The sequence below is a fragment of the Mya arenaria genome, chromosome 10 (assembly GCF_026914265.1).
Source record: "Mya arenaria isolate MELC-2E11 chromosome 10, ASM2691426v1".
In the NCBI taxonomy this organism is placed as follows: domain Eukaryota; kingdom Metazoa; phylum Mollusca; class Bivalvia; order Myida; family Myidae; genus Mya; species Mya arenaria.
Window position 1 is genome coordinate 60,471,320 of NC_069131.1, and position 23,508 is coordinate 60,494,827.

The window sequence follows — 23,508 nt, forward strand, 5'->3', positions numbered from 1 at the left end:
GCTTGGAAATATTTTTTTACATTAGAGGTCACAGCGACGTTGACCTTTGACCTTGTGACCCCCCAAAATATAGGAGTTTTCTAAACCTCATGATCAACCTCCCTACCAAGTTTGGTGAACCTAGGTCAAACCATTCTCAAGATATTGAGCGGAAATGTTTTTTTACATTGGGGGTCGCCGCGACCTTGACCTTTGACCTAGTGACCCCAAAAACAATAGGGATCTTCTACACCTCATGACCAACCTCCCTACCAAGTTTGGTGAACCTAGGTCAAACCGTTGTCAAGATTTTGAGCAGAAATGTTTTTTATATTGGGGGTCGCCGCGACCTTGACCTTTGACCTAGTGACCCCAAAAACAATAGGGATCCTCTACACCTCACGACCAACCTCCCTACCAAGTTTGGTGATCCTAGGTCATGCGGTTTTCCAGTTATCGATCGGAAACGAAGTGTGACGTACGGACGGACTACCGGACTGACGGACAGGGCAAAAACAATATGTCTCCCCCAGAGAGGGGGAGACATAATTATGTTTGTAGCTATTTTTAGTGTTTTCCAGAAAAAAAGTGGAGATGTTGTCATAGATTGATGTTTGCCAACAGCCTGTTGTGCAAAAACATGATTGTTGGCAAAAATAGACAATTGCTACCAATTTAAGCATTAAACACGTTCCCAATTGCAATGCACATACCGTAGTTGTCCCTATAAACCGGCATGGATCTTTTTGGAGTATTTTTTTCTGATTTCTATGACAAAAAAAAAAAAAGCTGAAACTAATTGAAAAATTAAAAAATGATGATTACAAAATGTTTTGTTTTGAAAAAGGTGTTTAATCAGTAATTGTATAATCTGTTCATAACATATTTTATAAGTTGTGTACGTTTTTTATGTTGCAAGCCTTAAGGCTTAGTTTGCAAATATAATTAACATACTAACATTTCCTGGAAAAAAAGTAATAGAAACTGACATGATTATTTCTTCTTCAGGGTCTGAGAGCTATTTAAAGAAATTTTATCATTTAAAGTACGAAGATAAGACCTTGGTGTGTTTATATTGGAATATTTAAGGGCATCAAATGCCTTATATGTACTGACATGATTCGTATATGCTAAGCAAATTTAACTGACTGGCATCATTTTTTTATCCATTTCCATGGCAACCAAATTTGCTTTCTTAAACTGTTGGTCTGTAGATCTTACGCTATTGATTTCATTTGAATAGCTGAGAATAATGTTGAATCAGATTATTTATTACATTTCAGAGACTAACTTAATAAAATACAAACCTGAAAATTATTAAATTACAATTGTTATTTATGGTATGCAAATAAAATGATCCTTAATTCATATTGAAATAAATTGAGTTCCTTTGGTGCTAATCCAAGATGCAGCAAAAAATATTTTTATTTATTTTTAGATATTATTTTCTGTTGTCTAAATCACTCGGTTTCTGCAGAGTTTTTTTATGAAAACTTCAGTAAATGACATCTGTGACAGAAGCTAGAAAGAGAACTGTCAGTGGTAATATTAATTGATAAAAGTCTGAAAATTGAAGATTTTTATGCTTTCTTGTGAGAGGTTTACTTTTGCTTATATACTTGCGATTTTAAGTTGTAGGGAATTAAAAAATCCATGTATTACATGACAGTGTTACATATGGTCATGTCATGTCATATAATAAACCTTAAGAACAAATAAAATTTGTGAATTTAAAGCATTCAATAAATGTCAACTTTTTTCTTTTGATCAATCAAAAGGTTACTCGACGATTACAAAAGGAAAACTTTAAACTACTAAATAATCTAGAGAAAGCTTTTGTCTAGATTCAAAGAATTATAAAATTAGATCTTAACTATCATTGCAATTAATATTATCGTATCGTTATTCTTAGAACTTAAGCTATATTTTAAGCCAATGAAATGGCTCATCAGTCATTTTTAAGTACTATTTACACTAAAAATGGTTAAGAATTTCAGCATTTAGCGGGCTAGTCAAGCACTTCCTACTAAGAATCTAGTTTCTGTTCGGAAATGTGCATTTCATGTCCGTTAAAATTTCAACGATTTTAAAACGCATTGACTAATCATATTGTACACTGTTTTGTTTACAATGGTTTGTTACCTAAAGTCCTTGAAGTCAAAATGTTATATTTGGTTACATTTCTTAGAATTCCGGTTATTGACACTCTTGAAGTTCTTCTTAGAATTTTAGTAATCTAACATTAATATTAATTATTTCCTTTGTCTATTTTCAGAGAGTGCATGCTGTACACAGAAACTTTACAGTAAGTAACCATAATTTGAAACCTTAGTAATTTCGATATTCTTTTAAAATAACCAGTTATTGTCCATGGCCAAGGGAGTAACAGTTACCCAGGAAAAAGTTTTTTTAATTAGTAAAACATAAACTATTACTTATATTCGAAATTGAAACTCCGCTAAAAAAATCAAAAATCATTCAGTATTTCAAGGCCAAGAAAATACATTGAATTAAAGTGACACTCTTTTTCAAAATCGATACATACATGAATAACAAACATAAATTTTGACTGATAAACCTGGAACTACTTAACTAACTAATGCATTTATGGAAAATATTAATTACTGAAAACAAGATTGTAACCATGTATGTAATACCAGAAAGTGCAAAATAATTAAATGATTTTTTTTGGTGAATGCTAAAAGATTTATTGTGGTCTACCATAGGCTAATAAGGTAGAAATACTTCATAAGACGCATTGTTTTCGACATTTATTCATCTTTTTTCGAATGTTTAAACAATATTATTAATTGTAGTACTAAATAGAGGACGTGCAATTTACTGTGCCTATGGATCAATAGCAAGCAAGTTTTTTTAATTTTCCGAATCGGGCCAGAGCCTTTTTGATTGGGAGAAATGTGCCATTTTACTTACATTTGGAATTCCAATGTTGTGTAAGAAATGAACAAGAATGCTAATGTCAGAGTCTTCACCATATGGTAGCCTCATTTAAATATGATTGTCTTTCTGTAATATGATAGAGAAATCTGTTTTGTACTAACATAATGTGATTATGCATCATATTGTATAGATTTAAAACTAATATGCCTATGTATAAAAGGAATTGTCCCTGAATTGATCGTCCCTGAAATTATAAAAGGAACCTAAGCATACTAATCGTTCACAGTAAGCAACATCCTTAAGGCCCCTAAAATAGATTTGTTTCTGGTTAGCCGACCAACCCTATCTATTTGCCACTGACTCATATATTTTTTTAAATAAAAAATAATAGGGGTATCAGAATTTTTTTCTCTGCAAATATGGCTTTTTTGCTACTTTCACAACTGGATTTATTTCAGCACCAAACAGTGCATTAGTTCCATATATGACAATGAAAAATGCCCTTAAATCGACTGTGATTTAACTGGGCATGTAACCAGAAACAAACCTATTTCTTTTCTAGGCCTAATTCAGGGATAACTCTAAACCATTTATGATGTTTAACACACCAGTTACATAGTCTAGGGCCTTAACCTTGTTTGTACCTGATTTAGGGCCAATTATGCATGAAAAACATCTGAATATGTGGAAACAAAGATCCTTTTTATGACTTGAACAAGCAATGAACACTGTTATTATTGCAGCCCTTAACGAAATGATGACATTATGGATGTGTTTAACATTGAAGGGAAGAATCATCACTGTTTTCTTGTTACCTTGTGTAAATTTAAAGCAGCCTCATTTGTAATTATGAAAATAAGGATCATAAGTTCATAATTGTTTATTACATTTGTACAGTACCTCGATTTGAACAAAAGTTGAAAAATATGTTATCAATATGTGAACAGTGAGCAAGGGGCAAGTCCCTTTAAAGGACACTTCATAAGAACAAGATCCGTCCATTGACCATATGTTTAAAAGTACAAGACCAAAACAGGAATTTTCCAAATATATACAAAACAATACCAATTGTCTATATAAAATGCCCATTTGTTCTTCAGCAATAATTTCACAAATCAACTGGCCATGTGCCGAAACATGTCAAGCTTTCGTCTGTTTTATATCAGTCTCTAATGTTATAGGATTTCCAAGGACTGTTGCAAAAACTTGGATAATCTTACGAAACATCGAATTTTCTTGTTTGTCTTAAAGAAAGTCAGTCTTTCAAATCAAACAGAGATGTTGTTGAGTCTTGACGTAAAAATCAATTTTGTGACATCTAAATGTGTTTTACGACTTTCTTGCATGCAAATTTAACTTGATTGGAACCAGAAATGTTCTTTTATTTTATGAACAATTTAAGATCCATCATATTTCTGAATAAGTAGATAAAATGGGGATTATTAAGTCTTTTGAGTTAAATACGATGGAAATTTTGAGTACTCATAGAGAGATTTAGGTTGAACACCAAATTATTTTATTATTATTTTACCAGATTTATTTTGAAAATTAAATGACTTTTGAAACATTTCACTCAAGAACTATTGCCAATCATCATCTAGAACTTGAACAAAATGACTGTGTAGGGGTGGAATATCTGAGTTATGGCTCTTGAATTTATTACATTGAACCAAGCACACGCCCACTTGAATGTTGTCCTAGTGGCCTTTTTTTGGTCTTTTTTTGTTAACAAATATGAATAAAATACACAAGAATGCACATTTTAAAAATAAAATTGGCATTTTTTTTTAAGGAGGGTCCTCGCTATCCCCCACCAGTACATGGTACCACATTTTTGGTTTTGGGGGAGGGTATATTTGTCTTAAATTGTGCCCCAAAAGTGCTCCCAAATTCCCAAACCTCAAATCCTTAAACTACCCCTGAAGCGCCAAACACGGGTTCAAACCAATAACTTCTTGAAATAGAGACAGCTTTTTGACACTTAACGTTTATGATATTACATGGTCATGTTTTTGACTGTTTTCAAATGAGCGTGTATGAACTAAATTACTATAACAGTGAGTATCATCATTTACTACAGTACTGACTGTTATGTAATTATTGTAACAGTAACGAATGATCAATTCACTCCATGTTAAGTAGGGCATAGCAGCCATCCAAGAAAATAAGGTTATTGTGTTTTGCATTTATTTTAAATCGGTCATTCATGGGCGATGATCATTTTGATATAATATTGTTACACAACTGGGTCAAGTGTTCAGGGGCTGTGTTCAATAAACTATTTAGATTGAACTTAGGTTTAATTATTATTAGAATCCAAGAATATTGATTGGCCTGTATATTTAGCTGACAAATAGGCTGAACAGAATCACTGAAGCATGTCAAAGAATAAGAATAAGAATTATATTGAATACTGACCCAGCCATTTGTTCAGTAAAGGCTAACGTTTCCTTCGTAGCAAATTGTTTTGTTCTGTTTTCCTGTTGCAATGCAGCACATTTATTGCAAGCAGGGAACCAAACAGTAAATGTTCACTGAATGCCTCTGCCACTTGGAATGCAGGATATATTCACATTTAATTGTTTAGAAGAGCTGGCTTAGATGGATGACAAATTCAGCTTGAGGATGATGAACTCAGGATCTAGTGCACAACTTGATAAAATATTTGAGAAGTTTCTTGGAATTAAATAGGAGAACTAAAATTTTGCGTGATTTTGCATTTTAAAGATAATGACAAAAATAAAATTTTCATGTGGAGTTTTAAGTTTCTGGTATTAAAGGTCGCACAAGAGCTTTACAAGTGGCATAAACCATGAAATGTAAGACACTAATGGAGAGTCCTGAACATAGTAATGATGGTAGTATTAACTTTATTTAATCTGTGTTCGGTCTAAATGGTTGCATGAAACGCAAGAGTATAATGATCAAACACTTCAATGAGTTTATTGCCCACTAAATGCCCTTCATAAATTCTGCAGAACTTAATGCCTGAGTTAATGTTTTCTATGAGGGATGAATAATTTATTTATCTATATGCATCATATTTCCATTGATATATTTTTCTTTAGCCATCCTTATTTGCACCAGATTCAGCTTACTGGTTGAAATGAGGGCTTGAAAGTAGCAAAAGCAAGCCCAGCAATGATAAAATGTTTTCTGGGCTTGCTCACTTTCAATCAGGCACTTGCAAGTGTAAGACTTTGAATTGTACACCAAAAAGTCCTAATTATTTTGAAAGGGGTGTGTTTTAATTTCAATACAGATTAAAAAAGGAATAATATAGGCCCAAAATGACCGTTTCTGGCTTAATCTTGTTAATGTTTTCTTGGGGGAGTACCTCCCAAACCCCACTACCATCAATTTGTACCCAAACTGAGGGAGGGGCGCAAAAGTTAACATCACCCCGAAGTTACGCCCCCTCAAAAGTCGAATCCTGGAGCTGCCCCTGTTGATTGTCAAGCGTATTGCATAATTTATACCTGGCTTTGGATGGGTTTTAGTATACTGAAGATCTTTATAATTGCAACTACGTTAGTTTGTGTTGGTAAGTGACCATTTTTAAGGTTAGGTAGGGATTATTCGGTTTCTGGTGTGTCCAATTAAGCCTCAGTCACACATTTATGATTTTCTACTGCAGTCATTGATAGGACCATTCCCGATAAGATAAGTCTGATCAAGATGGCTGGAAATCGAAATAATTGTAAAAACATTTGTTAAATCGGGACATCCAATCAGACATTGTTTAGGAAATGTCCAGATCCAGCCGCTTCCAGCTGAATGGTCACCATTATTCCCTCCTGCTCCGATTCTGATCCGATTTTTGTATCTTTTTATGGCAAAAAAACATCCCGATTTTCCCATATCGGATTCAACATAGATAAGACAGTGAACGGTTGCTGTCGTAAAACATCCACACGATTGGGACGCAATTTGGACTAAATCTGCAAAAAATGGCAATGAAACATTTCTCCAGATCATTATTGTTCCCCAGGACATCGTCCAGACAACACAGGACATAGTATCCATTTTGATCCGGTACAGCAGCATCTGTCACGACATAGTCACCATTGTAATCTGACTAGACAAAATTGTTTTCCTGAATGTTGCGGTAAGCATCAAACTGTTGATCAGGAGTGCTTGGCCGACCGGGCCCGACCATTCCCAATCTGTTGAAGTCTGTTCCGAACTTATTACTCTCAAGCCCATTGCTGGATGTATGTGTTACCCTGGTTTTCTGGGTAAGGGGATTGTGGTATGCAGTAAGACCAGAAAACAAACAAATCCCTTTACCTTTTGAGTCGTGAGAGAAGAAATGATATGTGGCAGCAGTTTTTGTTTGTCTTATAAAAAATGCTTTTGGACCATACATTTTGGCACTGTTTTCCAAATTGTTGGCGTTCTTCAAGGATGTCAGATTAGCCCTTAAAATCTTGGATTACTTCTTTTTAAGGCCAAATTTATTTCAAATATTGTTTTAATTATTGTTTTGGGTAGAGGTTAAGAATGTGTCATGGGTAGAGGGGACGGAAAATCAAAGAATTTGTCCTGAGCCCTTCCCTTACATCTCCGTTTTCTGCTTCATACACCTGACACGCATCAAGTGCATTGGGAATTCAATAAACAATTGTAGCTCCATTAATGAATTGATTAAAATTCTGTTCACTTGATTTGCTATGCCTGTTAAAGCTATTGAAGCGTTGATATCTTCCATAGGTCGATAATATTGTGCAGATTTGTTATCAACTGAACTCATTCACATAAAGTAACATTTTTACACTCATTTGTGCACCTAGGTTTTTCAAAGGAAAAAAATGTTGAGATATCGTAGCTCTGGTGTCGTAGCCATCAATGTTGTCAGCATTGGCATCATCGTTGTGCTAAAACTATGACTATTATAACTATAAAGCTCTGTCAAGATATTGAAATGTAATTTGGTACACATGTTGCAAGAGACAGTATGCACATCTATGGCAAAGCCCATAAACTTGACTAAAACAGTTGTGGAGTTATGCCCCCTTTTTAATGAAAAATAATAGAGACAATCATTAGTGTTTCTCTCTCATTATAGCATGCTGATTTGCTTAAACGGTTGTAAAGTAATTTCCTGTATGGAAACAGCTTGTTAACCATTGGAGTGTAAGGACAGAATATGTTCTATTTAGATTTACATGACTTCAGTTGTGAAGTCAGCTGCTAGCTGATAACGAAGATATCACTTTCAAGGCTGTTTTTGATGAGTCCTTTTTTAGAGGACATAAAAAAAACAGGGTGGGGGTTGATCCTACAACCTCTTGGTCATGAGAGGCAGTCTCCTATTTAACTAGACCATTCTCACCTTCTTTGGTTTGATAGTGACAACAATTTGTTATGGAGTGGAAAATTAGCAACAGTTAAGCTATCAAATAAAAAAAAATGAAACATTATTAAAATAAAATTTAACAGGTACAGATGTAAGAACGACAATGATAAAAAAAGGAATTTTCTTCCCCACCTTTGAGACACTATAAATCTTGTATGTAGCAATGCCTCTGTACTGTAGAATGTTTTATATTTGTTAGGTCCTTCTTGATCCTGTGATTTTTTTTTTGTTTAGGCAAATTACATGAGAAGTGGATTTTGTTACGCTGTTATTTAATGATTTAAAAGTAACAGTTATTTAAATGTTTCAAAAAGTGTTTAATTTTACAATCTGATAAGTTTTTAAATAGATGCAAAAATTAAAACCTTTCTCAAACCGAGGCGGTCTACAGTAACTGAACAATTGCTTAAGTACCAGCCTTGAACTTGCAGAAAAATTCCAATAGCTCCTCTGCAAGAGATTGCAAGTTCGTTGCTCTGGTGGCAATCAATATTACAGTGAGAAGGCTTTTTATCCAGGGGAACCTGTTGATTGGTTGGAAATTGTATTTGCTAATGAGAGATTAGTTTATTAAGTCAGCTGCATGTGAAAACAGACCTTGGACTTCACAGTTTTTACAATATTATCATAATGTCAATGCCCTGGTAGGAATTTGTTTTGGTGAAATGCAATGCACCAGGTATTAATGGGAACTGAATGTACCCTCAGCATATCGCAAATTGCACGCTGATTTTCTGCCTGGAATAATACTGAAAGATAAAACAGAACGACAGAAGCAATAGTCTACTAACATCACTGCTGTAACATTTTTACTGCTATATACATGTGATTTTAGTCCTGCACTGAATTTTATCTGAAAATAAATGCATTAAATACCACCAGAGGCTGTCAACAGACAGTTCACATGAATTATTTGTCACCTAAAAAGTACAGAAGCAAGGCCCTTTGCTATGGATTACATAACATCCAGGTTGAGATTTTTTTAAGTAATTATCTTATGAAATTTATTTCGCTGCTATAGCACCAAGGTACAATCAGTAACTGCCCTGCTAAGGCACCAAGGTAGAATCAGAAACTGCCCTGCTAAGGCACCAAGGTAGAACCAGCAACTGCCCTGCTAAGGCACCAAGGTAGAACCAGCAACTGCCCTGCTAAGGCACCAAGGTAGAACCAGCAACTGCCCTGCTAAGGCACCAAGGTAGAATCAGAAACTGCCCTGCTAAGGCACCAAGGTAGAATCAGAAACTGCCCTGCTAAGGCACCAAGGTAGAATCAGAAACTGCCCTGCTAAGGCACCAAGGTAGAATCAGAAACTGCCCTGCTAAGGCACCAAGGTAGAATCAGTAACTGCCCTGCTAAGGCACCAAGGTAGAATCAGTAACTGCCCTGCTAAGGCACCAAGGTAGAATCAGTAACTGCCCTGCTAAGGCACCAAGGTAGAACCAGTAACTGCCCTGCTAAGGCACCAAGGTAGAATCAGCAACTGCCCTGCTAAGGCACCAAGGTAGAACCAGCAACTGCCCTGCTAAGGCACCAAGGTAGAACCAGAAACTGCCCTGCTAAGGCACCAAGGTAGAACCAGAAACTGCCCTGCTAAGGCACCAAGGTAGAATCAGAAACTGCCTGCTAAGGCACCAAGGTAGAATCAGAAACTGCCCTGCTAAGGCACCAAGGTAGAATCAGAAACTGCCCTGCTAAGGCACCAAGGTAGAACCAGAAACTGCCCTGCTAAGGCACCAAGGTAGAATCAGAAACTGCCTGCTAAGGCACCAAGGTAGAACCAGTAACTGCCCTGCTAAGGCACCAAGGTAGAACCAGTAACTGCCCTGCTAAGGCACCAAGGTAGAACCAGTAACTGCCCTGCTAAGGCTCCAAGGTAGAATCAGAAACTGCCCTGCTAAGGCACCAAGGTAGAACCAGAAACTGCCCTGCTAAGGCACCAAGGTAGAATCAGAAACTGCCCTGCTAAGGCACCAAGGTAGAACCAGAAACTGCCCTGCTAAGGCTCCAAGGTAGAATCAGAAACTGCCCTGCTAAGGCTCCAAGGTAGAATCAGAAACTGCCCTGCTAAGGCTCCAAGGTAGAATCAGAAACTGTCCTGCTAAGGCACCAAGGTAGAATCAGTAACTGTCCTGCTAAGGCACCAAGGTAGAATCAGTAACTGCCCTGCTAAGGCACCAAGGTAGAATCAGTAACTGCCCTGCTAAGGCACCAAGGTAGAACCAGTAACTGCCCTGCTAAGGCACCAAGGTAGAACCAGAAACTGCCCTGCTAAGGCACCAAGGTAGAATCAGTAACTGCCCTGCTAAGGCACCAAGGTAGAATCAGAAATCGCCCTGCTAAGGCACCAAGGTAAAATCAGAAATCGCCCTGCTATGGCACCAAGGTAGAACCCTTGGAAGTTTAAAAAGAGGCGGTATGATTCAAGCTTTTAATCAACTAACATGCAATATGCAAGTCGTAGAATAAATGTAAAACTTGAAGTGTCTTTCTTACATACCTGTTCATTGAAACACAACACATAGTATGTTCTAACTTACATAGGAAGAGTCAAAGTGTAAATGGAGATTGACATTTCTAAGTGTCAAAGTTCAGTCACAGAAACGTATCTGTTCTTAAGTTTTGTGCTTGACCATTAAATGACACAAATAATTTAACTGTGAAAAAATCTCACTTGACCATGACTGTTTATTTTCTTTATCTCAAAAATTAAATCATTTCCCTTTGTCATTATTCTGATGGTTGTATTCAAAACCAACCCACATAAGTGGTGCTTTGAATTGCTTTTGAACTTATTAATACTTAATTCATTCTCCAGAATTGTTTAGTTTGCATAAATAAAAAATAAAAACCTTTTTTTCCACATTCATAGGGGAGAATTCAACTATATTTTACAGTGAAGAAATATTTTTCCTTCATTCTCAAAAATTAATTTATCATGATTGGTTTCCTTTGTAGTTTTTTATGTGCGCACTGTGACGCATAGATCATTTATAACCACCGTTTTGTACACAGCGTATTGCTACGTATTTATTATTCATAAGGCTGTCCATTGACAGCATTTAAAACAATGCCGTGCATGAAAGATTGAATGCCACAATAGTTCAGGTTTTTTTTACCTGTGAATGAAATACTAAACCATGCGTTAATAATGAATGACTGCACATCGATATTATTGGTTTACCTTAAATGATAATTGCACTGTTTAGGTCTTATTTGAACAGGCTCGAATAGCTATTGTACTTTTGGTGTTAATTTTTTTGTACGTGTTTTTAACGTATAGGAATATTGACATGGATTTTTGACTATGAGGAGTTTGTGAGTTGCTTTGCATATATAACAGATAGGTTAAGTGTTTTCTCACTATTTTTGCTTTTATACTGAAGTTTAATTTATTCCAGTATGGAAAGGGAGATAAGCGCTGCCTCGATTTTTTTTTTGGTTGAGATAGTTTTAGAAATGGATTTTTTTTGTAGCGATATTTAAGTTATAAAAGACAACAATTAATTCAGAAAAAAAGGATTTTAAATAGGACTTTTGTAAGTAAATGAATAGTAAAATGTCAATTTCATTGAAACCGGAAAAAAACACTTGCGTAAGACAAAGGTTGATATTGTGGAGCTATTCTGATTTGATTCATGTTAGCACAGAGTGAGGCGGAATATTGTTGGATGTCCGATGTCCGTCTGTCAGTCTGTCAGTTGTATTATGATCCACAATAATTATGTGTATAGCAAAATATAGGCAAGCTGATGCATGTGGGAGTAAAAAGATTGTAGAATATTCTGCCTGCCAGTCATGTGCAACTTTTTACAGTGTCTTATTAAAGGGAAGGTTATCATCCTAGCTAAGCCACTGAGTAAGTTTTCCTATTAAATGGCAGTTAATGTCTCAAAATACCATTGACATTTCATGAAGAATAGAATTCGTTGCCGTGACCCTGAGGACCCATTTCTACAGTGCCTTACTTTATATGTCTCCTTTTTAAATATCCATGTTATTTATTATGTGTTTTTTTTTGGTGAAAAGAATTGTGATGGCCAGAGGATGTATTATTTTGAATGCTCGTTTCTAGGAGAGAGAATGTTGATGATTTTTATGAATCTTAGCTTATAGTCATGTCACTGTTTTTAAGGCCACACATATTTTCAACACTTTCAAAACTTTGAAGTGCAGCTAGGCTATTTTTCCAAATCGTTATTTTTCAAAATATATTTAAGACAAAATGTTGCAGTTGTTTTTGTAACTTTTGTTTCACATTCTACAGCGAGCTTAACTCAATTTATGCTTTAAGTAAATGTAACAATAGTGTATTTAAATAAACAGCAAAGTCCTACAATCCAGACCCCATAACAAAACAAATATAAATCACTCAAAACTATCAGTCTTTGTGCTTTGCAGGAATCAATAAAGCAGTTCCTATTTTAGAACAAATTCTCATATTTGTTTTCCATAAAAAACTTCTCCCCATTTGTCTTTGCTTATGAATGAATGATTATTACTCCACAGCTTTACACATGCAATGCCTTATTGTTCAAAAGTCTTTGATGCCTCATTATACTACGATATTGCTTTTTGTCATGTGAAATTAATTGAGTTTCATTATATCGTCAAATTGTCATATTTTTCTACAGTTACACAAGAGACAGTCAAAAACACACGTAAATGAAAATTAACAACAGTAAATCAAGCAACAGTGAAAAGACTGTTGTTGGAAAAGCCTCTGAATATTTTTGAATAAACCAACATTGCCTAATTGCACAGCGGAAATGGAGTTGTCTAAGAAAACGTATGGGGCTCAGAAAATATTTTGTAAACATGCAATTTTCATGTCAAATATTATTCTTGTGATTTGAATTTCTCAGTGCTTTATTGCCACACAGTATAATACAGACTTTGAAGAAAAGAATATTCTGCAGTGGATTGCATGTGTGTTTGTAGAGATTGACAATGTTCTTTTGTGTTGCCGTAATTAAAAGGCTTAAGTGTTAGAAGTTAAACCCATTTAAATATTTGCAGAAACCAGTCCAGAATTTATAATTTTTCTTTCCAGCCTTTGTTTTTAATAGACCTGGCATCTTAATTTTGCACTGTGCCTTCTTTAAACATGAAATATTCTAATCCATTTAGCTCATAATTATCTCCCTGAAAGGACTCACTTATTGCTCCCTTTGTTGTGATTATAAAAGCAAAAACTTGAAGAGTGTGTCTTCTCTTTTCAGATGATTGAGTCATAAATTTGATCTAGTGGCAATGCTGGGAGCCCCATGTTGACTGGGCACAATGACCCTAGCTGCAGTGACCTCAGGTCCTCTGGGATCTGACCTGTGCTGCCACCTCCAGGTATGTGTAGTTTCCTTAACAACCAGTCACAATGACCCAACTGCAGTACTTAGACTCCAAGCAAAGGTGTTTTTAATGATAACTGTATTTGATTCCATAGTAATCAGGTTCAATAAGGCTTGATGCAGATACCTCCTGATGTTTTCTATGGTTACCATGGATAAAAGTTCCTATAGGAACATAGCACAATTTCCCTAGCAATCTGACTCAAAGTTGCAGACACTAGTTGCAGTGACCTCTGGCTATTTGATGTTACCATGGTAACCATGTATCCATGTTTCCCTAGCAACATGGCACTAGCTGCAGTTACCTCTAGGTATGTGCTATTACCATAGTTACCATGTATTTATGTTTCCCTAGCAACATGGCACTAGCTGCAGTTACCTCCAGGTATGTGTTGTTACCATGGTTACCATGTGTCTATGTTTCCTTAGCAACATGGCTAAGTGGCACAAGCTGCAGTGACCTCCAGCTATGTGATGTTACCATGGCAACCATGCATTTATGTTTTCCGTTGCAACCTGGCTAAATGGCACTAGCTGCAGTAACCTCCAGGTATTTGGTGTTTTCATTGTATCTGTGTATATGTTCCCATGGGAACCTGACAGAAGGACCTGTGCTGCCACATCCAAGATGTGCTGTGCAAACTTTGTATGATTCTATAGCAACCATGCATAATGTCCCTAGAATGTGAGGTGGCAGTGGCAGTGACCATAGCTGCATTAATTTAAGAGCCTTTATTCGTTCTTATATTTTATTATAAAATGTAATAAAAGTCATGACTTACATTTGCAAAACACAACATGTACATTATGCTTGGTCATGTTTGCAAAAGATTTTCTTGAACTAATACATGTAGGTTAACTAATACTTGCATTAATCACTTTCCTTGTGCTATCACACAAAAATATACCATTCAAAACATGTAGGATGAATCACCTGGATGACGTTTGGCACAATAAGAAGTCAACACGCACATGCAGGGCAAATTACACCAATTCAGAAGTGCCTACTCATTGTTACATGCCTTTTTATGCCTCCGAAGGTGGGCATATTAAAATCACACCGTTCGTCCGTCTGTCCGTCCGTCTGTCTGTCTGTCCTCCGTCCATCTGGCTCTGTAACTTTCCCTTGTATGGACAGATTTTAAAATAACTTGCCAAATATGTTCCACATACCAAGACGACGTGTCACATGCAAAACCCGTGTCCCTACCTCAAAGGTCAAGGTCACACTTAGTGTTTATTCACAATGGAGTGCTGCATATAAGGACATAGAGTATAGGTTGTCGTGTCCGGGCTGTAACTTTCCCTTGTATGGACAGATTTTAAAATAACTTGCCACATGTGTTCCACATACCAAGGCAACGTGTCGCGTGCAAGACCCGTGTCTCTACCTCAAAGGTCAAGGTCACACTTGGTTTTTATTTACAATGGAGTGCTGCATATAAGGACATAGAGTATAGGTTGTCGTGTCAAGGCTGTTACTTTCCCTTGTATGGGCAGATTTTAAAATCACTTGCTACATGTGTCCACATACGAAGACGACGTGTTGTGTGCAAGACCCATGTCCCTACCTCTAAGGTGAAAGATACACTAAGTGTTTATTCACAAGGGAATTCTGAATATAAGGACATAACAGTGTAGGCTGTCAAGTATGGGTGGTATTTTTTTATGTTCAGAAGCAATTTAGAATAACTTGCCATATGTATTTGACACATAAAGGCAAGATCAACTTTTCATGTATTGACCTTGTTCGTAGGTCAATGTCATATTCGGGGGAATTCGTCACATACTGTGACAGCTCTTGTTTTCTTTTATTTCAATCATGACAGAGAATCAAAGCATGGTTATATCATTTGACCCTATTGGCTACTTTCCTAATTTAAAGGTTTGAAGCTAAATGGATTGTGATTCAAAAACATGCGCAATATGCTGGATCTACTTTTTTGTTTACCTTTTCACTGCATTGTTTGTACACCTGCACCATATTCGGTCACTATCAAATACACAGTGGTTACATTCAACTAAATTTATTTTTCTTGTAAGAAACATAACTTTTTTCTCGTAGTTTAAACTTTAGAATATATGATGAACTTTTTCCCTATATATGGTGCTGCGAGTCATGATGTTTATAAATCAAGTGTTATTTCGTTTGCAAATTGTTCAATTGTCTATAAAATATATAGTGAAATTATTTAGTTGTCTGTGACCTGTACTCTCACACGTAGTGTTACACAAACTCTATGATATAAGCAAGTTCCTAAGCTTCTGGACAGAGAGTTGAATGATCGATTATTTTAATCTCGAGATAAAGAATATGTCTATGCCCGCCATGCAAGCCGCTATTATATCAATTTTGACGAATCTACTGCCTAAAATGTTATTTTAATTTGCGTAGAATGTCTGCTAGCTTTCTGTGCAATAACATTTTCTCCATATGAGTACCAAAGTTAATCTTCTGTTATTTGACATTTTACTTTCGTCTTGATAAATGTACACTGACTATAAATTGTAGCTGGGATCGACTCCAGACAAAAGTATTGGCTGTTAAATAAGTTTGAATTTGTACATTACAAGAGAAATGTCTTCGATGTGAAGGAATTGTCTTACATGGTCCTGTCTGTAATTTCTCTGCTGTAGTTTTTTTCTTTTATTTCGGTTAAGATATACTGACATCCTTTAGCAGTTAAGGGCAGAAAAGAAAAAGAATTTGACACAATTCTCTATCTGAGGACAAGTGCAAAAGGTTCTCAGACACTTTGGAGACTGTTTCAGTTTATAATTTAGTTATATGGCATAATAAAAAGTACAGCACGTTTTATAATGTAAAATGTCCATACTGTAATTGCATTTATTTTCACAATGTGAGGCGCCATAATACTTGTGATTTTGTCTTGGGGGTTATGTTAAATAGTATGATCAGGATATTCAATTCTATCAATGAGTGCAACTGGTGACATTTACTTTCATATCTAACGTAACAGACCCGTTTATCTCACTAGAATACTAATTGTTGAGGTCCTTGGCCAAATGAGAACAATTTACAACTATTGCCATCTGTTTAGGTTGCTAGCTCTTGAGGGTTAAAAGTGCTGACCTTGACCTTAAATGAAGAAATTTCAGCAGTAATGACCCTGACCTTCCTGTTATTTAATTCGTGATCTTTCTATATTTCTTGCCGTTGCAGAGAACGTTTAGGCTATGCAAGAAGAGAGTCAGTTTTGGAGTTGTGGTCTTAACCTTTATACTTTGTTACTTTACTTCTTTAAGTACATGAAGTAACATGGCGGTGAACCAAACTACATGAATCTTTCAAACACAAATAGTTTCATAGGCCTTGTCATTTTTTGTGAACCAACACGATTGCTTTTCCTTAACTTTTTAGAAAGCGTTGATGGTGTTGACTCCTTGACCTTTTTTATAGATAATATTTGATTCATGACCTTGACCCTCCATATATTATTTGACCTTGACCTAGATTCTCTTAGATTATTGTGATTTCAGGAGCCATTATTTTGGCACAAGTGTAGAAATAACATTTAGATTATTTGACCTTGACCTTTCTCTTGCAGACTTCCTGTGAGGTGTGGAGCCCACTGCAGCGCCCCAGTCTGTTGCCACGGCAACAGATTCTACTGGGGCAAAGGGGCCATAAACGACATGAACTTTTGAACTCAACGTGTACAGAGCATTTATTATTATTCTCAGGTATCAGGTAGGATTGTTATATTATACCTTATTATTATCGTTTATTTTTTTGTAGTAATATTTTTAGACAAGATGACAGAGTTGAGAGTTCAAAACACTGTGAGGCATCATAACTATTATCATTATTATTATATTACATATCAGCTTGGACTAAATAAATTAAACCATGGCAAATCTTATGAAACACATTTGATTAAGATATATTTGGACAAGTATCAACACCTTATGAAGAAGTTTGAGTATTTGTATAAGTTTTTCCTACAAAAAAATATTTATCTGAATTCATTGATAAAAATTTGAAAATTTCAAATTTTAAACAATTACAACAACTTTTTAGTATCAGTGTGTTTATTGATAAACATGATACATTTTCATGCATAACCAAGTATCGAAATAAGGACAAAATCTTTGTGAATGTATTAGAAATATTATTTATGTGGGACTAATATCTGCCTTTGTTTGGTAAGAAACAGAAAACATGGCCAGTCATTTAAAAGGGCTAGACACCAGATGGTCCAAATATCGGCAGATACACTTTGTCCTCAAAAGACCTAGAATTTTCAATGCGAGATAATGAGTACAGATCAAATATACAGCTGTTATTTTTAAACTTACTGAGATTTAAGTGGTAGACGTCCGTAGTAAATTTCGAAATGGAAAAAAGCGTAAAAACTGCGAAAAATGTATGTGTCGTATAAAGCGCTGAGAAACATTCAGACTGACAGATTGAATGCGATGTACAAAACGATGTCAATTTTATGTAAATTTTTGACAAATTTCTTTTTCTCTTGCAATTGTATTACCGGTATGTGGTGTCTAGATCCTTTACAGCGATTTGTTCACAGATTTAATTAATGTTGGCAATGATTTCTTTTCTCTTAAACTTGCTTTAAATGGAATTATTTTACCTTTTGTGATAAATAAACACCAAATAGCTATTGGCAGGTACTTATTTTAACAGAATTTCTTAAATCCAAACAATGTCTAATATACTTCAATTTTCAATTATAGCATTACTAAAGCTTTTTGGCAAAATAGAACATTTCCTGTCAAAGTTTCAAAAGCACCTCAATATAAACTTGATAAATGTTGTTTTTTATTGAATCATTCATTTTGTTCACAAATCATGCAATTTTATTTTTTTCTGATGCCAGCGACCTAATAAAACTGGAACAAGGAGTCCTTCTAAGGAGTTAAAGGGATATCTGATTGTTCAATATGCATTAAACAAGATCTACTAGGACTTGAAGTGACTCACTCATGTTTTTGGACCAAAAATTATATTTCACGGTAATGCATCTATCATTTTTTTACTCCATGATATCGAAATTGCAGAAAAAATTACAGTTATAGCATAAAAAAAGAATTTTGGTTTTAGTGGGGTTCGAATCCAGGCCGGTAAAGTCAAGAAAAAATAGAAAACAGCCGGCTGTCCACAAGGCCGCCGTGACTTAAACAAAAGTGGTGGATATGTTGGTCTGTTTTGCAAACATTGATAACAACATGTGATAATGTCGATCAACCAATCACGCAACACCACAGCCGTAAATAATTTTTAATCGCCTTATTAAAGCTAATAAAAAATTGTGGTCTTCAAAGACAATATTTGAGCAAATATCAACATTTGCTGAAGGGTTCCAGCTTTTGGTATTTTTGTTTTATCACTCCTTCTGATTTGCCACTCTATATTTCATAATTTAAAAAAATGCATTTTACAAACCATGAGCGAGTCACTTTAAAGGGGCTGTCTCACAGATGATAAAATAGCGGGGGAAAAAAGAAAATTGTCGAAAAATGACATAAACTTGGCATCAATGTGTACAATGCATTGAAACTTAACTAACTGAAGTATCACATAGTTTACAATTTATTTAAGTTCAGCAGTTATTTCATATTTTTCCATTAAAAAAGATTACTGGGTATGTCTACCAGGTAGAATTCATTCCTTATGCATGATTGGCTAGTCGGTGTTATCACGTGATATTACGGAGGTAGGTGTATAGCTTAATTATGTAACCCAATTAGAGTTAGCCTGAATACCTTAGTTAGTAAGGCGTTGGACTTAAATTTTGGCAACGCGGGTTCGAAACCGGTCACCTGACATTCGTTACCGAAAAAAACTTTGTTTGGTGCCAATCTGGTGTACAGTCCCATTAAATACACTGTGCTGAGTGTTTATTAAGCAAAAATTCAGTTTATAAAGCATAACGAAAATTAATTCAGTCAAATAAAAAAACTGCATAATTTATAACAATCCATTATGCTATGCTAATTGAGTTTCATTTTCTCAGAGGACCGAATATTCATTAAATGTGACAATTATTTCAATCTGATGAGGCCAGTCATAGGCTTAAAATGATTAATCAGTGATGGCTTCAAAGATTTTAAAAAAGGAGAGAAAAAAATTGGAGTTTGATGTGGGTTTTTATGTATCAACTCCACATCAGAACTTGTGTTTTGGGTCATATATTTAGTAAGGCATCAACAAAAGAATAAGAACATAATCAATTCAACACTTTTCCAGTACATTTGAACTTGAAGGACTGTTTATTAAATAATAGAGTCTAAAAAAAATGAGTGAAATGTACACAAAATGCTTGCACTATTGATTAAATATGTATGAGCAAAAGTACAAAGGACCACAGACACAATCTATACAAATTTGCCTATCATAATAATGAAAAATGAACTTCATATCAAAATCTTTGGTTTACGCTCAAGTACCTTTAATTCAGAAACCAATCAAATTTCATGTCTTTCCGCATCTACAAAAAAACTGCATAGGCTTGAACACACCTAGAGGTAAATTTGAGTTTTTACATACATCACATATTTCCGCCTCAGTACCACATGTAGCAAGTGGACTGTTTACCGAACATTCACATCATCCCAGATAAGCTTTACAGATAAAACTACAGGCTATATTTTACAACTTACTGACAGGTAGCAACTCATATTTCTAATATTTTAATACTGCAAGGCCAAAGAATAAAGGATTAGGTTGTCCAATAGTCTTTAACCTTTGCCATGTGTCAAATACCGCATTAGATATTGACATGGAACTTGGTACACATGTTCATCATGTAAACCTTTACAATAACTCAAGCACAACTAAAGTGTGCTCCCTAAAATCGTCCAAGTTTGCTTTTTATTTATAGATGGGAGAACAAAAGTGATCAAATATGTCCAAATTTCAGATAGAAATTGTTGAATTTTTCTTGGGGAGGACCCCTACCCTCCTGCCCATTAAACCAAATAAATTTCACTTCTGAGGGAGGGGCGCAAGTCAAAAAGGTCATCTAACATTGAATCCTATATGCGTCCCTGTAAAGTAATATTTTTTTATGATGAAGAAGCGCAGTCATTTGCTTCGCTCACTCCCCTCATTTTTAATCATTAAAATGTGAATAATGTCATCTAATGATTACTTCGAGATAATTGAAAGTTTAAAGCAGCTATATAAATAAGATTATCAATATGTGTAAATCTGTTAAGTTTTAACTGACCAAATTATTATCGATCTGTTTAATTATCAAATTATTTGAGTCATCAAAGTCATTGCCACTGGTTTTGTGAAGAGGAAACATCACAAAAACTGATACATGAATTAGATTTATATTCTTATATAAATGTTAAAATTTCCAATATTATTGCTTAAGGCTTAATTGTAACAGAATTAACTGATTTAATGTCTTTGCGTTATCTTTTTTATATAACCTTAATTTAAACTACGCTAGTTTGAACTAGTTTGAAATTTACCAGAAATTTCCAATTTCTTAAACAGCAGCATTTGCTTATTTTCTGTAGAAAACAAGTATAAAAAATAGTGTTTCTCTATATGGATTCTTAATGTCTTTTTTATGTACCAGATTTACTGTTATATTTCATCTGTTTTTTCTTATATGGGTCATGTGAATCTCTTAACCCATTTTGTAGAAGTCTTTTTACATTGACACTAAGTGGTTACTTTCCCTATATATTTCAATGTTTAAAGGCTAACTTTGGACTGGAAGAATACCATTTCTAGAGTTTCAGTTCTAAAACAAGCATCCATTTCCTTAATATTTAGTTAAAATCCAATTTATGAAACAATAAAAAGGGAATGTCATTTTTCCCCCAAGGTATTTTTATTCACTCGCTTTGAAGTTAAGCACCATTATTTTTTATGTAATCCATGTGCATTAAGTTCTATTAAGTTCTAATTCAGCGGAAAAGATACTGATTTCAGAGATATTCATGCAAACTATTTCTTTTTGAGTGCACTAAATTGGACTAAATTCAAAGTATAACAAGTATTAATGTTTGCCCTACATTTTCAGTCTATCAGGGGCGCTTTTTTGTGTAAAATATTAAGTTTCTTATTTGTAAAGAATCATTCCTTACTGATGATGACTCTTCAAGATTAAGTAAATTGCTATTACTATGCATATATGCATATAGCCAATGGGATTCATTGTACATGTCATAGAATTGAAAAAAAGACACATGAAAAGACCCCTGGTGCGTCTTTTAGGGCCTGCATGTTTAATAGGACATTTACGGTAATTGATTATAAGTGTTAACTGAATGTTTCCATGGTGCACAAAAAAGCTTAATGACTGGTGATCCTATGATACGTTGGTACCATTTGAATGGGTATTACATACAGATAACATGTATGTAAATTTATCGTCATAAAACATAACGAATGTTATTGAAGTTTGATTTTTTTTGTTCTTTATTTAAATCCAAATTGCCTGTGGAATGGCCAATTTTGAAATCTTACAATGCCCAAAAAGCTTGTTTTCTATACATGCTTCAGTTCATTTTTGCACAATAAAATGAATTATTCTTTTTCTTTTCTTAAATCCATTTCAAATAATACCAAAATTATACAGAGTCACCTTGAGGCATGCATAATTCACATAATTTTACATTTGATAAAAGAGATAAAAAAAAATACAGTAACGCTATGCCATGAACTTAAAAAAACCTATGCTCGGCCATGTATCATGAACTGGTGAATACCTACCTTTAGCCATTTATCATGAACTGAGGAAAACCCAAGCTCAGTCATATATCATGAACTGAGAAAAACCTACGGTCGCCCATAAATTATGAACTGAAAAAAAACCTACGCTCAGCCATTTATCATGAACTGTGAAAAACCTACACTTGGCCATATATCATGAACTGAGAAAAACCTACACTCAGCCATTTATCATGAACTGTGAAAAACCTACACTTGTCCATATATCATGAACTGTGAAAAACCTACACTTGTCCATATATCATGAACTGTGAAAAACCTACACTTGTCCATATATCATGAACTGAAAAAAACCCTACGCTCAGCCATTTATCATGAACTGTGAAAAACCTACACTTGTCCATATATCATGAACTGAGAAAAATCTACGCTTGTCCATATATCATGAACTGAGAAAAACCTACGCTCAGCCATATATTTTGAACTGAGAAACACCTACTGAGCGCTCAGCCATATATCTTGAACTGAGAAAAACCTACACTCAGCCACATATCTTGAACTGAGAACAACCTACGTTCGGCCACATATCATGAACTGAGAAAAATCTACACTCGGCCATATATCATGAACTGAGAAAAACCTACCCTCCGCCATATATCATGAACTGAGAAAAACCTACACTCAGCCATATATCATGAACTGAGAAAAACCTGTGCTTGGCCATATATCATGAACTGAGAAAAACCTACGCTCGGCAATATCATGAACTAAGAAAAACGTATGCTCGGCCATATATCATGAACTGAGAAAAACCTACACTCTGCCATATATTCTAATTTTACTTCATCAAGTTCATCAAATATAATAAAAAAGATCTTTGCTAGACCCTATATGTTATCCATGCTCTTAGAACTCACTGTAGATACAATATATATATATATATATATATATATATATATATATATATATATATATATATATATATATATATATATATATATATATATATGAAAACAGTTATTATGCTACTATAAACAGTAGAAAAACTATGCTTGGCCTAATATTTGTTCATGCACTTCTCAAATACGATAAAAAGCCTTCAATTTCCCAACCACCGACAGCTATAAAGGCCTAAAAATTGAAACCATATGCATACAAGCCGCCCAGTTCACTGGCCTTTAGTGTAAATGAATCATGATCGAAGAGCAGATATACAGCATAGAAAAACGTCAGAGCAGTAACAAGGG

At 34.9% G+C, this 23,508-nt stretch overlaps 1 protein-coding gene across 7 annotated transcripts in view; it reads left to right on the forward strand.

Moving 5' to 3' along the window:
- LOC128205781 (zinc finger protein 236-like) overlaps window positions 1–23,508 on the forward strand; it is a 73,845-nt gene that overhangs the window by 34,415 nt on the left and 15,922 nt on the right. For 5 of the 7 annotated variants that reach the window (XM_052907730.1, XM_052907733.1, XM_052907734.1 and 2 more), the window contains 3 exons: window positions 2,255–2,284; window positions 13,462–13,582; window positions 17,157–17,299. The gene's annotated coding sequence lies outside the window, so the exon portion shown is untranslated. The remainder of the gene's footprint in view (window positions 1–2,254; window positions 2,285–13,461; window positions 13,583–17,156; window positions 17,300–23,508) is intronic. The other 2 variants (XM_052907737.1, XM_052907735.1) reach the window with 2 other exon arrangements.